Source organism: Alosa alosa, chromosome 23 (assembly GCF_017589495.1).
Source record: "Alosa alosa isolate M-15738 ecotype Scorff River chromosome 23, AALO_Geno_1.1, whole genome shotgun sequence".
NCBI lineage: Eukaryota > Metazoa > Chordata > Actinopteri > Clupeiformes > Clupeidae > Alosa > Alosa alosa.
The window spans coordinates 7,133,949-7,146,358 of record NC_063211.1 but is presented as its reverse complement, the minus strand read 5'-3'; the positions used below and the strand labels follow the sequence as shown (position 1 = coordinate 7,146,358).

The 12,410-nt window shown below is 46.2% G+C and overlaps 1 protein-coding gene across 4 annotated transcripts in view; it reads right to left on the bottom strand.

Moving 5' to 3' along the window:
- Positions 1-12,410, bottom strand: part of nhsb (Nance-Horan syndrome b (congenital cataracts and dental anomalies)) — a 72,586-nt gene that overhangs the window by 15,483 nt on the left and 44,693 nt on the right. The window lies entirely within an intron of this gene.

Sequence of the window (12,410 nt, the reverse complement as noted above, 5' to 3'; positions counted from 1 at the left end):
ATAGTGACAAAGAGTAGAAACCCTGGAGTGTTTCTAGATCAAACAGTGATAGTCCAGGAAAGTTAAGTACCACAAATACGATTATTTGAAGATTCGTATGAGATTAGAGTTACAGATAGAGGCTCATGGCACTCAGAGGCCAATACCCAGATGATATAGTTTAAATGTCAAATTAGAGATAACCCAATACTCAGGGGGAGTCAAATAAGATAGTTGAAGTTTCAAATTAGAGATAACTCAGCCAATACCCAGAGTGAGTCAAATGAGATAGTTTAAGTTTCAAATTAGACATAACTCAGCCAATAGGAGATATATATTATGTCTATATCCTCAGTCAAGTGATTTTGAACGGAATACATTACACAAGCATGACAATATGGCAGGATCTTTTTTCTATAAATACGAGAAAAGCAGTAAAACAAAGCAATGCAGTTGAGTCCAAGGTAATACAATGTCTCCACCACAGCACTAAATCATTATCATACAAGCAACATGCCTGAATGCCCCACATCAGGATAGCCACGCTTTGTTCTCAGCCATCGGCCTCACAACAGATAGATAGAGTATTGATGCGGCTTCTGTGAGACGATGACAAAAAATAGAGGATCTCTATCCCTTTTTCCCCCCTCTCCTCCTCCTCTCTTCTCTACTCCTCTCTTTTCCTCCTCTCTTCTCCTCCCCTCTTCTCCTCTCTTCTCTTCGTCTTTCTGTTGTGCTGCATCTGCCCATTAGTATTCCGCATGAGGTGCTTCCCCCGAAGAACACAAAGTCGTCCGTATCCCGGCAACCCATCATATTTAATTTACAGTGCGTTTCTAGATCTCTATCAGAGGATAATTTCTGGCCCAAAATGAAAGATATGTGTGACTTTTTTCTCCCATAATTCTCTATTCTCACCATGCAATGCTTATGGACCAGAGATGGCTGCAAAGATTATTGGAGCAATGCATGATGGGAACATGCTGGCTCCACAAGGAGGGAGAGAGGAGGTTAACACATGCATGTGTAAAGTTAGGGTTAGTGTTAGGGTTTACTGTGTAAATCTGGTTAGCCAGGTTAACACGGTTTATTTGTGCAACTGATATGTTTAAATTTAGGGTTAGAGTTCACTGTGTAAATTCTGGGATATTGGATTATTCCATCTATCTCAGTGAGTGGAGGTTAAAAAGCTCATTGAATCCCAGGTGTGTTCGGCTCATGCTAATAACATTGCCCACATGTAGGGAGGAGCAGCCTAGCGCCCCCGGCAGGCTGACTCTATAACTGCAGCCTGCCACTCTGTGATGTGCTACTGGCAGCTAATACTGACGGCCTGATCGCCAACAGTCTGTTTCCCCTAACGCTGTCACTGTTTACACACACTGTCTATTCCATCTAGCCAAGTAGCTGAGAGCGTTTACACACACTGTCTATTCCATCTAGCCAAGCAACTGAAAGCATTTACACACACTGTCTATTCCATCTAGCCAAGCAACTGAGAGCTTGCTCTCCATGCCTGGATGAGCAGGCAATGTGTTCCATTTAGCTGTGGGACTGTGAACTAGCCTGCCCTGACGTGCCCAGACCTCGCATGGCTTTTCCAGCCTCATAAACATCAGATGAAGACGGAGGGTGATGGAGACCCCCAGCGGGTCAGCCAGAACCTCCAGTCTTGAGACGCCATGTGAGCTCAAGCAGAGTTTGGACCTGGCTAGAACCTGACACCTGTCCTCACACGGTGACTTGGCATGGGGACAATAGCCAGGTCAGGGTCCATGGCCTCGGCCTCGGCCGCCGGGTCAAAGCGATGTGCTATCTGACACCGCCGCCATTCATCAATGTGAGCCCAGACCGCAAGCAGAGATGACTCACCCGTGATCGAGTACACAAAGACAGGCACACACACACACACACCACTGAGGACTCCCACAGCTCAGGTTACGCAGTTACATGAGTGAAGGTGTGTTAGAGTCCCTGTTCACCCATAACAAGCACAAAGAAGGACACTGGGCGACTTGACAGGCTGGTAAGGAAAGCTGGCTCTGTAGTAGGAGCTGAACTGGAGTGCATCACTTCAATATCTGACAAAAGGACCCTGAACAAACTGATCAACATCTTGGACAATGAGTGTCATCCACTCCACAGCACTATTGTAAAGCAGAAGAGCCTGATCAGCTGGAGACTTCGCTCACTGCCTTGCAGACAGACTGAGGAAGTCATTTGTCCCCAGGGCCATTGAACTGTTCAATGCTTCACTTAAGGGAAGAGGAGAGATAGACTTCTCTGCATAGTCTGTCTGCCTCTCCACCCTCTCCATGTTTGAGTACTGACTGCCCACTACTGTTTTACTACTGTTTTACTACTGTCCACAGCCTAATGTTTTTACTACTGTTTTACTGCTACACTGTTTTTCATGCTATATTAGCATGACCAATGGCTTCTGCTACAATACTGAATGGCTGTAACCCTATTACCTCAACCTATTCTTGCACTGACATAGTTTTTTATATTACCTTGTCTACATTATACATTACTCTCTTATTTGTCCATATTTATTTATGCTAGTCTCTAGACCTTATTCTTGCACTGTTGCACTGCTGGACTACTGTTGGACTACTTTTTGCACCTTCACCATGACACTCACTCTCTTGAGCACCTCACCATGCACACAGAACTACAGGCCAGTCCCGGCCCTGTCACTGCAAGCGTCTCATGCTTGATAACCCTCAAGCACACTGTGGATTTTTTTATTTAATTTCTATAGTATATTTAGTATTTAGTCTTGTTTGTTTTTCTTATCTTCTACTGTCTCTATTGTACAGTGGAGTTTTGTTATATGTTTATACTATATATATTTACCATTTCTGCTGTAAGTGCATGTTGTGTATGATGTCTGTAGGCTACTGAGACCTTGAATTTCCCCTCGGGGATCAATAAAGTATCTATCTATCTATCTATCTATCTATCTTCAAAGGATCTTCAGCAGGGGGTGGTATGCATGGATAGCAACTCCCCTGGGATTTGACATTTACTCACTTGAAAATAAACATTGCTTTACTGCATCTGTATATTATTCAAACAATGTTGTTTTATGTGTAGAGTCTTCTCCAACTTTTGTCCATACACAAGTCCAGCAGACGGAGCTGACCTGCACCTGACAGGCAGAACAGATGTGCGAGTGTGAGCGATGACCTACACCTGACAGGCAGAACAGACTCAGGTGTGATTGGCGGTTTGTGGTCGACTGAACTGAGGGGACAGAGGAGCATCTGGATCTCTGGACGCCAACTCACACATGGACAGTTCAAAACCCCACGGCTCAGTGGAGCAATACTGCATGCATACCTACCTCCTGTATCCTGTATGAATGGCTGCACATACAGTATATGCAGATGCTTGTTTTTTCTCTCTCTTCCACACATGCAAAACACGTCCATACTCACACACATACAGTACACACACACACACACACACACACACACACACACACACACACACACACACACACACACACACACACATAAAGGAAGACTGCAGTAATGAGGGCATCACATCTAAGGTGCAGTATTTCAACTGGACTCAATTACTCAGCAACATTTCCCCCCATGAGTTTTGAGCATCAGAGATAGAGATAGAGAGAGAGAGAGGGAGAGAGAGAGAGAGAGAGAGAGAGGGAGAGAAACAGAAAGACAGATAGACAGACAGCACAAGGCTCTCTTGCCACGCATGACAGCACAAAAGCACACCCTCTCAGTTTGGTGACGTCTCATGCTACTGTAGGTACACTGCAATCTGCAACCGCTCACTTTGCTGCATGCTTTACTTCAATTAGCACTTGACAAACATATATAATAATATAATCATTTCACCTGACTGTTACAACAACCATAAAATCCGACAAAGCTGCAAGATGCACAAATGACTTGTGCCCCTAGGTGGGAACTGTTCGGAGGGTGCAGGCAGGGGTCCAACCTCATCCTACCTTCTGCAGTGGGACCAAAACATGAACATTGCATGAACACGAGTTAAATGGCAAATGTCTCTTTGGTTGTGTCCAGAAGCCTATGGTCAAATGCTGCATGGAAGGCATCCGCAGTAACCCCCCTGGTCAACACACACACACGCACGCCCTGGTCTCCTCATCTTAAATATAGATGCCCCCCACCCTACACACACACACACACACAACACAACCCAAGCGCCCCGGTCTCCTCATCTTAAATATAGATGCCCTCTACCTGCAGTGTCCTCCCTGCACCCTGGCACACTGCTCCTCTTGCCTCTTTTCCTCTGCTGCAAGCGGCAGGCAGGGAGCTTCCTGTGCGAGTTGCCCATCTCGTCCTGGGCTGGCTACGCGGGGCGAGGGACCCGACCACCACGGCGCGCTGACCGCAACCACGCCAGAGACGGTCTGAGCGAGTGGAGGGTGGGAGGGAGAGCTCTGCGTTCAGGCTCTGACGTTTTCACGCAGTCCTTTTATCTGTCTGTCTCTCCCCCACTCTCTCTCTCTCTCTCCCTTTCTCTCTCTCTCTCTCTCTCTCCCTTTCTTTCTCTCCCTTTCTCTCTTTCTTTCTCTCCCTTTCTCTCTCTTCTCTCTCTTCTCTCTCTCTCTCTCTCTCTCTCTCTCTCTCTCTCTCTCTCTCCTCTGTGCCTCCTGCAGGTGCCTTGTCAGCAGTGGGAGCGGAGGCTGGCGTGTCCGGCTGCCAATGCCCCAGCTGAGGGAACGACACAGACAAAACTCTCCCCTAATGCAATCACACAGCACCGCTTCACCGAGTGCCCTGCTGCATCACAAACACACACACACACACACGCACGCTGGACGCATGCACGCACACACACACACACACACACACACACACACACACACACACACACACACACACACACAGAGCCACTGCAGAGCTGCCATTCACAGTCCTGAGACACCTGACTGACCCTCCAGCGGCTCTGGTCAACACCAGAGAGAATCTCTTTGGTTTGGCTGCTTTTTATTCTACCCTGTATATTAACAATTACTATTCCTGCAAAGTAAACCAACTAAATGATAAAATAATCAAGTAAAAATCAATTTCAGTGTCCCACTGAGAGTATAAAGCAACTTTGTGCTAGACCAATTAAATCTTAAAAATAAGCAATTAATCTCTTGGATACCAGGGATTGTTGTTCTGTCCCTGTTCCTCACATTCTCCACATGAAGAAAAGGGTATAATCAATAATCAATACCAATCTCACCTCAGTGGACATGTGGTCATCAAAATAATCTCAGCTTCTTGCTCAAACAGAATAGTCTCAGCCTCTTGCTCAATCAAAATAATCTCAGCCTCTTGCTCAATCAGAATAATCTCTTCAATCTCTGTGCAGCTGCTCCCCATGTTAGAAGATGTAAAGAGCACTTTACAGCACCTTTTTCTCCAGTAACAGTTGTGGTAGTGGTCAGTCACACAAAGAATGCCCGCAACCCCAACACATGACCATCTGTGCTAACGCTAATACAGAGGCACAAATCATTAGAAATCTCTTAGTATTAGCACCGCAGAATCTAGGTCACAGTTTCTGAGTGAAGCAGAGCAACTTGGTGTGCAAATCTTGCTCCGATGCGGACTGAAGCTACTCTTGTGTTCCGGAATAGAGAGTGAGAGATAGAGAGAGAAGAGAGAGAAATAGAGAGAGAGAAAGAAAGAGAGAGAAAGCCAGGCTTACCATTGCTTAGAGACACTGCTTAGAGAGACAGACTTACCATTACTTAGAGACACTGTTTAGAGACACTGCTTAGAGACAGGCTTACCATTGCTTAGCAACATTACTTAGAGACACTGCTTATAGACAGGCTTACCATTGCTTAGCGACATTGCTTAGAAGCACTGCTTAGAGACAGGCTTACCATTGCTTAGAGACAGTGCTTAGAAACAGGCTTACCATTGCTTAGAGACACTGCTTAGAGACACTGCTTAGAGACATTGCTTAGAGACAGGCTTACCATTGCTTAGAGACAGTGCATAGAGGCAGGCAGACAGGCTTACCATTGCTTAGAGACACTGCTTAGAGACAGTGCTTAGAGACATTGCTTAGAGACAGGCTTACCATTGCTTAGAGACAGTGCTTAGAGACAGGCTTACCATTGCTTAGAGACAGTGCTTAGAGACATTGCTTAGAGACAGGCTTACCATTGCTTAGAGACACTGCTTAGAGACACTGCTTAGACACACTGCTTAGACATTAAGTTAACAAAGAACAGCCTCTATTGCCCTGTGGCTGTTCTATTTCTTGACCAAATCCAGACCTGATAGAAAAATAGTCCTGCCCAGAAAAGGACACCAAGGCTGGCTGGGCATCGTACGCCAGCCTGAATGAGCCTCCGGCGCTTTTGCAGCACTTAGCAGCAGAGCGATCTGCACATTCCCCGCTGTGCTCGGGCTGAGGACCACAGAACATCTCAGGAACACGACTCAACGTGACCAGGAGCGTGAACGTGTTATTTCACCCACTGAACACTGAACTCTCTCTCAAGTGCCCTGAAAGCCCAGCGGTTGACATGTCCTCTTTCCACATCCCTTGCTTTTAAAAAATGTCAAATGAGTCCTTAGCATTCATCTCACTAAAATCCTCTGAAGTTGAATCACACCTAAACAAGCTGTCTACCACATCATATGGCATATCAGATTATCATTTCTTTTTCGCATGCAATGCAGGCAAGTATTCCAAATGGGCAATCTTCATTCATTGCTTCCAGTAAACAAATGTGTTTATGCATTACCATGATTCATGACAGTCACGCAATACTCCATGCTTACATTATTCCACATCACTATTCAGAGGGTGGAATAGAGCATCCTCCTTTTGCATCCTGTGGCCTGTATTGTGGATGTTTGGCACAGATAGAGCTTTGCTCTAGATGCCTTGTTTGTTGGTCTGGCACGCACCCTCTTCGATTGCAGAGTGGAGTGGGGGCATGCGCGACACACACACAGACAAACACAAACACACTCACACACACACACACACGCACACACACACACACACACACACACACACACACACACACACACACACAAACACACACACACCTGGATTCCAGTGCAGGAGTATTTAGTGCGTTGTAATAACACAGAACCACTGATAGGTCTGCTGAGACTAGTGATTGCTCACTGTTCTCACCACTCACCAAATGTCCTTCAAACACGCCTGGTTCCATTCAACAGAGATAAACAATGATCAGCTATGTGTGCTTCTTAAACGGAAGCGGAGTGCACACAACTAGTTTCTCCCTCTAACAAGATCACAGAAATGAACAGCTGAACGGCCTTGAGAAGATGGAGAGGACATGGGCACACTATGGTGCGTAGCAGGAACCAGACACACACATTTATTCAGTTAGCAGACACTTTTATCCAAAGCCATATATGTCAATTACCGGAACCGGGAAGTTTTCAGACCTTTTCAAGTTTTCTAGTATTCACACCCATTGTTATGACACTTACAATTGAGCTCTGGTACACTCTACTTCTATCATTGGTCCTTGAGATGCTTCTACAACTTGATTGGAGTCCACCTGTGCCTAAATGGACATTATAAGGAGAGGCACACATCTGTCTATGTAAGGTCTCATAAGCCCTTTTTCCATTAAAAAGATAATTCGCTTAAAAATGATGCACACCGAAAAGTTAGTGCGGCAGAGGTGAATTAGCGGGAGTTAATTTAACATCAATGTGATGGAAAAGGGTTGGAGCGATGTAAGTTACTGCGAAAACCATTTTGGGCTTCTAATATCGCTCAAAATGACATTGAATTATGAGTTAATTCGCTTGAAAATCTTATGGAAAAAGGGCTACAGTTGAGGGTGTATGTCAGAGTGAAAACCAAGCCATGAGGTTAAAAGAATTGTCCTTAGACCTATGAGAGGATTGTGTGAAGATACAGATCTGGGGAAGGGTACAAGAACATTTCTGCAGCATTAAAAGAGCACAAGCGCACGGTAGCCTCCATCACTCTCAAACGGAAAAGATTTGGAACAACTAACAGTCTTTCTTAGATCTGGTCGCTCAGCCAAACTGAGCAATCCAGGACGGGTGGCCTTGGTCAGACAGGTATCCAAGGATCCAACCAAGGACACTATGAATGAGATCCAGAGTTTCTTTGTGAAGATGAGAGAAGTGTACGGAAGGACAAACATCAGAGCAGCACTCCACCAATTAGGCGTTTATGGTAGAGTGGCCAGATGGAATAATACGCTTTAATAAGCTTTGCAGCTCAAAGTGCTTTACATTTGAAATATTTAACACAATAATAGAGAAGAAAATAGTAATAATAATAATACATTTTGAGGCTAATGTAGCAAGTTCTTGTGGTCGTAAATAGGCTTTGCTAACAAATGCCTACATAACCCTACAAACCGCAAGCCCTTGTTGCAGGCCTCACAATATACCAACAATTTCCTGCATTGTTGCTTCATTGTTGTGGTCATTTATGATCCAATCAGCAACATATTAACATACCAAGCAATATCAGATATACTTCAGAAATACAGCGGTTATGTCCTTAGTAATTGTTGTGATTATATAAATTTATACAGATGTTTAAAAAACACAACGACTGGAAAACTGGCAGCTTAACCCTTAACCCCCTAAAAGCATGGCAAATAGCAACAGTGGCATAGAAAAAACTCCCAAGAGTGCATCATAACAGGCACTGGGCACAGGAGTGAATCATAACAGCATGCGCTGGGCACGAGAGTGCATCATAACAGCAGGCGTTGGGCATGAGAGGGCATCATACCAGGCGTTGGGCACAAAAGTGCATAATAACAGCAGGAGCTGGGCACAAGAGTGCATCATAACAGCAGGAGCTGGGCACAAGAGAGCATCATAACAGCAGGAGCTGGGCACAAGAGTGCATCATAACAGTAGGACCTGAGCACAAGAGTGCATCATTCATAACAGCAGGTGCTGGGCACGAGTGCATCATAACAGCAGGAGCTGGGCACAAGAGTGCATCATAACAGCAGGCGTTGGGCACAAGAGTGTATCATAACAGGCGCTGGGCACAAGAGTGCATCATACTGTAACAGCAGGGCACGAGAGTGCATCATAACAGCAAGAGCTGGGCATGAGAGTGCATCATAACAGCAAGAACTGGGCATGAGAGTGCATCATAAGGCGCTGGGCACGAGGGTGCATCATTCATAACAGCAGGAGCTGGGCACGAGAGTGCATCATAACAGCAGGAGCTGGGCACGAGGGTGCATCATAACAGCAGGAGCTGGGCACGAGAGTGCATCATACCAGGCGTTGGGCACAAGAGTGCATCATAACAGCAGGAGCTGGGCATGAGGGTACATCATAACAGGCAGTGGGCATGAGAGTGCATCATAACAACAGGATTAGACTAGGTCTGCAGACCAAAGGATCAAACAAGAGATACTGTACATACAAGATAAAAGGCCTTCTGTTCACAAACACATGACCTGGCAAAATGAGAAATGTACATCGAAAGCACACAATGCCAAAACAATCAGTCAAAAACAGAACTTTCAGATATTGCATAAAGCAAGTCATTTGGTGGAATTGAGTTGAAGGAAAAGGAAATAAAATATGAAGGAAGGGAGGAGCAGAGGAGAGGAGGAGAGGAGGAATGGAGGAGAGGAGAGGAGGAATGGAGGAGAGGAGCAGAGGAGTGGAGAGGAGGAGTGGAGTGGAGGAGGAGATGAGCCTACCTCTCGACCTGAGGGGGACGCAGCAAAGCAGAGCCATGGCTGAGGACGACGGCCCCAGTCCAGCACACACACACTCCCAGTGTGCCCAGTGACTCTCCCCGTCCCTTCACCAGTCCCTCTCTCTATCTCTCTCGCTCTCTCTCTCTCTCTCTCTTTCTCTCTAACTCAACATCTGGATGAGCTGCTACTACCAACATCCCCCCACACCCCTCCTAACCCCTCCCTCCCACCTACCTGGTATAACCCCAGAGATAGTTTAGTCCAGCCTCCACATGGTCTGGCCCTAATCTCCTCATGGTCCAATAGAGAAGCCATAACAGAATGATGGTTACTAATCCACGCTGTGGCAGAGAGCAAGAGAGAGAGAGAGCAGGAAAGAGAGAGAGGGAGGGAGAGAGAGAGAGAGCAGGAGAGAGAGAGGGAGGGAGAGGGAGAGAGAGGGCAACCCTGAGTGCTTAAGCCTGTGCTACTGTGTGTGTGTGTGTGTGGGTGTGTGTGTGTGTGTGTGTGGTGGGGGGGTAGTGAATGCAGAATCTGGCCACAGGGCCCATGGGCATCCAGTGCTGGCCTGTCTGGCTCCGGCTTGGCTAGGAGACACACACAGGACCCCCACCCCAACACACACACACAGTAGTACAGGACACACGCAGGACAGGGCAGGAACGGAGTGTGTGGGTGTATAGAGGGTTTGTGTGTGTGTGTGTGGGGGGGGAGCAGTTCCGCCACCTCAGATAAATTAATAATAAATATATTCTTTCATACCAATGATATAGCGCTGTATTGTTAAAATAAATAGTGAGTTGAAATAAATTTAAAAATAAAGTTTTTAACTTTTTTTAAGTTTTTAACATTTTTCGCGTGTACAGAGGTGACCAAGAAGCTAGCAATTATTGTCCAAAAAGTATTGCTACACCACGATACTCAATATGTTGTCCAACAACGGTGAGCCATTTTTCTCCATTGCCCCGACACTGGATTTTAGGGTTCCCCCATCTGCCAAATCCCACTTTAACCACTGCGTGTGTGTGTGTGTGTGTGTGTGTGTGTGGGGGGATAGGGCTGGTTGTTGTTGGATAGGGCTGATGCAATTTATGGTCGTTTTGCCAGAATAGCTCTTTTTAAATACATGACTAGAGCTTTTCAGATCAAGGTGAAACCATTCCAAAAAACTAAGCTTCTGCATTCTTGGGAAAGTAGTGGTTTGGTAGTAAGCCCATACTAGTTTTCTAGTCCACTTATGCAAGAACCACAGACAGCTGGGGATGCCCATCCCATGATGGTCAATTAAAAAGGACAGAGTGCATGCCAACAGATGGGCCATGATCTAAGCTTCCGTGCTCAGAGATAACAACATGTGAAATCATCTCCAGTTCAGTTATGAGGGACGTCCACTCTCATACCAGTTCAACACAAGCATGCTAAGGGACGTCCACCCTCATACTAGTTGAACACATGCATGCTAAGGTTTCACAATGCTAGTTCCCTAGTTCCCATGTCATGACCTTTGCTGAGGAAGTGTTGATTGATGTCCACAAATCTCCCTCTTACACACACACACACACACACACACACACACACACACACACACACACACACACACACACACACACACACACACACACACACACACACACACATACATGCTGCCATCTAGTCAGTCTGGCTACTGTGTGTGTGTGGGTGGTACTGTATATGTGTGTGTGTGTGTGTGTGTGTGTGTGTGTGTGTGTGTGTGTGTGTGTGTGTGTGTGTGTGCATGTGTGTGTGTGTGTGTGTGTGCATGTGTGTATGCGTGTGTGTGTGTGTGTGTGTGTGTGTGTGTGTGTGTGCCCAGCATATTTCTGTGAGGCAGGAGTAAAGCCTGGCCCCCTCTCTGCTAATCCACACTAATCTGCTGCCCTCTCCGGTGGTGGCCTTGGCGTGACCTTGGCATTGCTGCCAGTCTGCTGTAGGTGAGCAGTTAGCGCGACCACAGGGGTGTGGGGTGGGGCACTAGAGCCCACTTTAAACCTGCACACCGGTTTGGCAGGGGACGAGGGGTTGGCAGTCTGGTCAGTGGCCTGCGCCAGTCAGCTAGTTTGACGGCAAAGGAGGCCGATCCTGGGGCAAAGCCAGCAGGGTCACATGCTAACAGTTGGTCAGATTAGTCGGTACCTCTGTAGCTCAATGGGTAAAGCACGAGGGTAGCAACATGCTAACAGTTGGTCAGATTAGCTGCTACCTCCGTAGCTCAATAGGTGAAACACGTGGGTAGCAACATGCTTTATCAGTCAGTGTATTGGTCAGCTGTTATGAGGTGACGTGTTCGCCGAACACCATCCATATGGAGCACAGAGCGCTAGCGCAAAAAAAATTCGGCTTTCAAGGCGAAACCGCAGAATGGCCAGATTTAGCGCTAGTTAACAGGGTAGTATGTCTGACCTGGACGACATGATTAGACAGATTAGGAGAGAAACTGAACAGTAAAATGTATTGTGATGATTGTACAGTGGCTCCGCTACCTACTCTTGAATGAAGTGCATGAAATGTACTGGGGCAGTGGTAGTGTAGTGGTTAACCCTTAAAGGTGTAGGTTTTTGAACATTCTAAATTCCGCAACAATTGAAGGTTCTAAAATTCTATGTTGAATTCAATGAACCCAGATATTCTTTAGAATGTTAATTTCCCAACATTCCCGTCACACCGATGTGACGGTACTCCTTTAAGGGTTTTAAGGAGC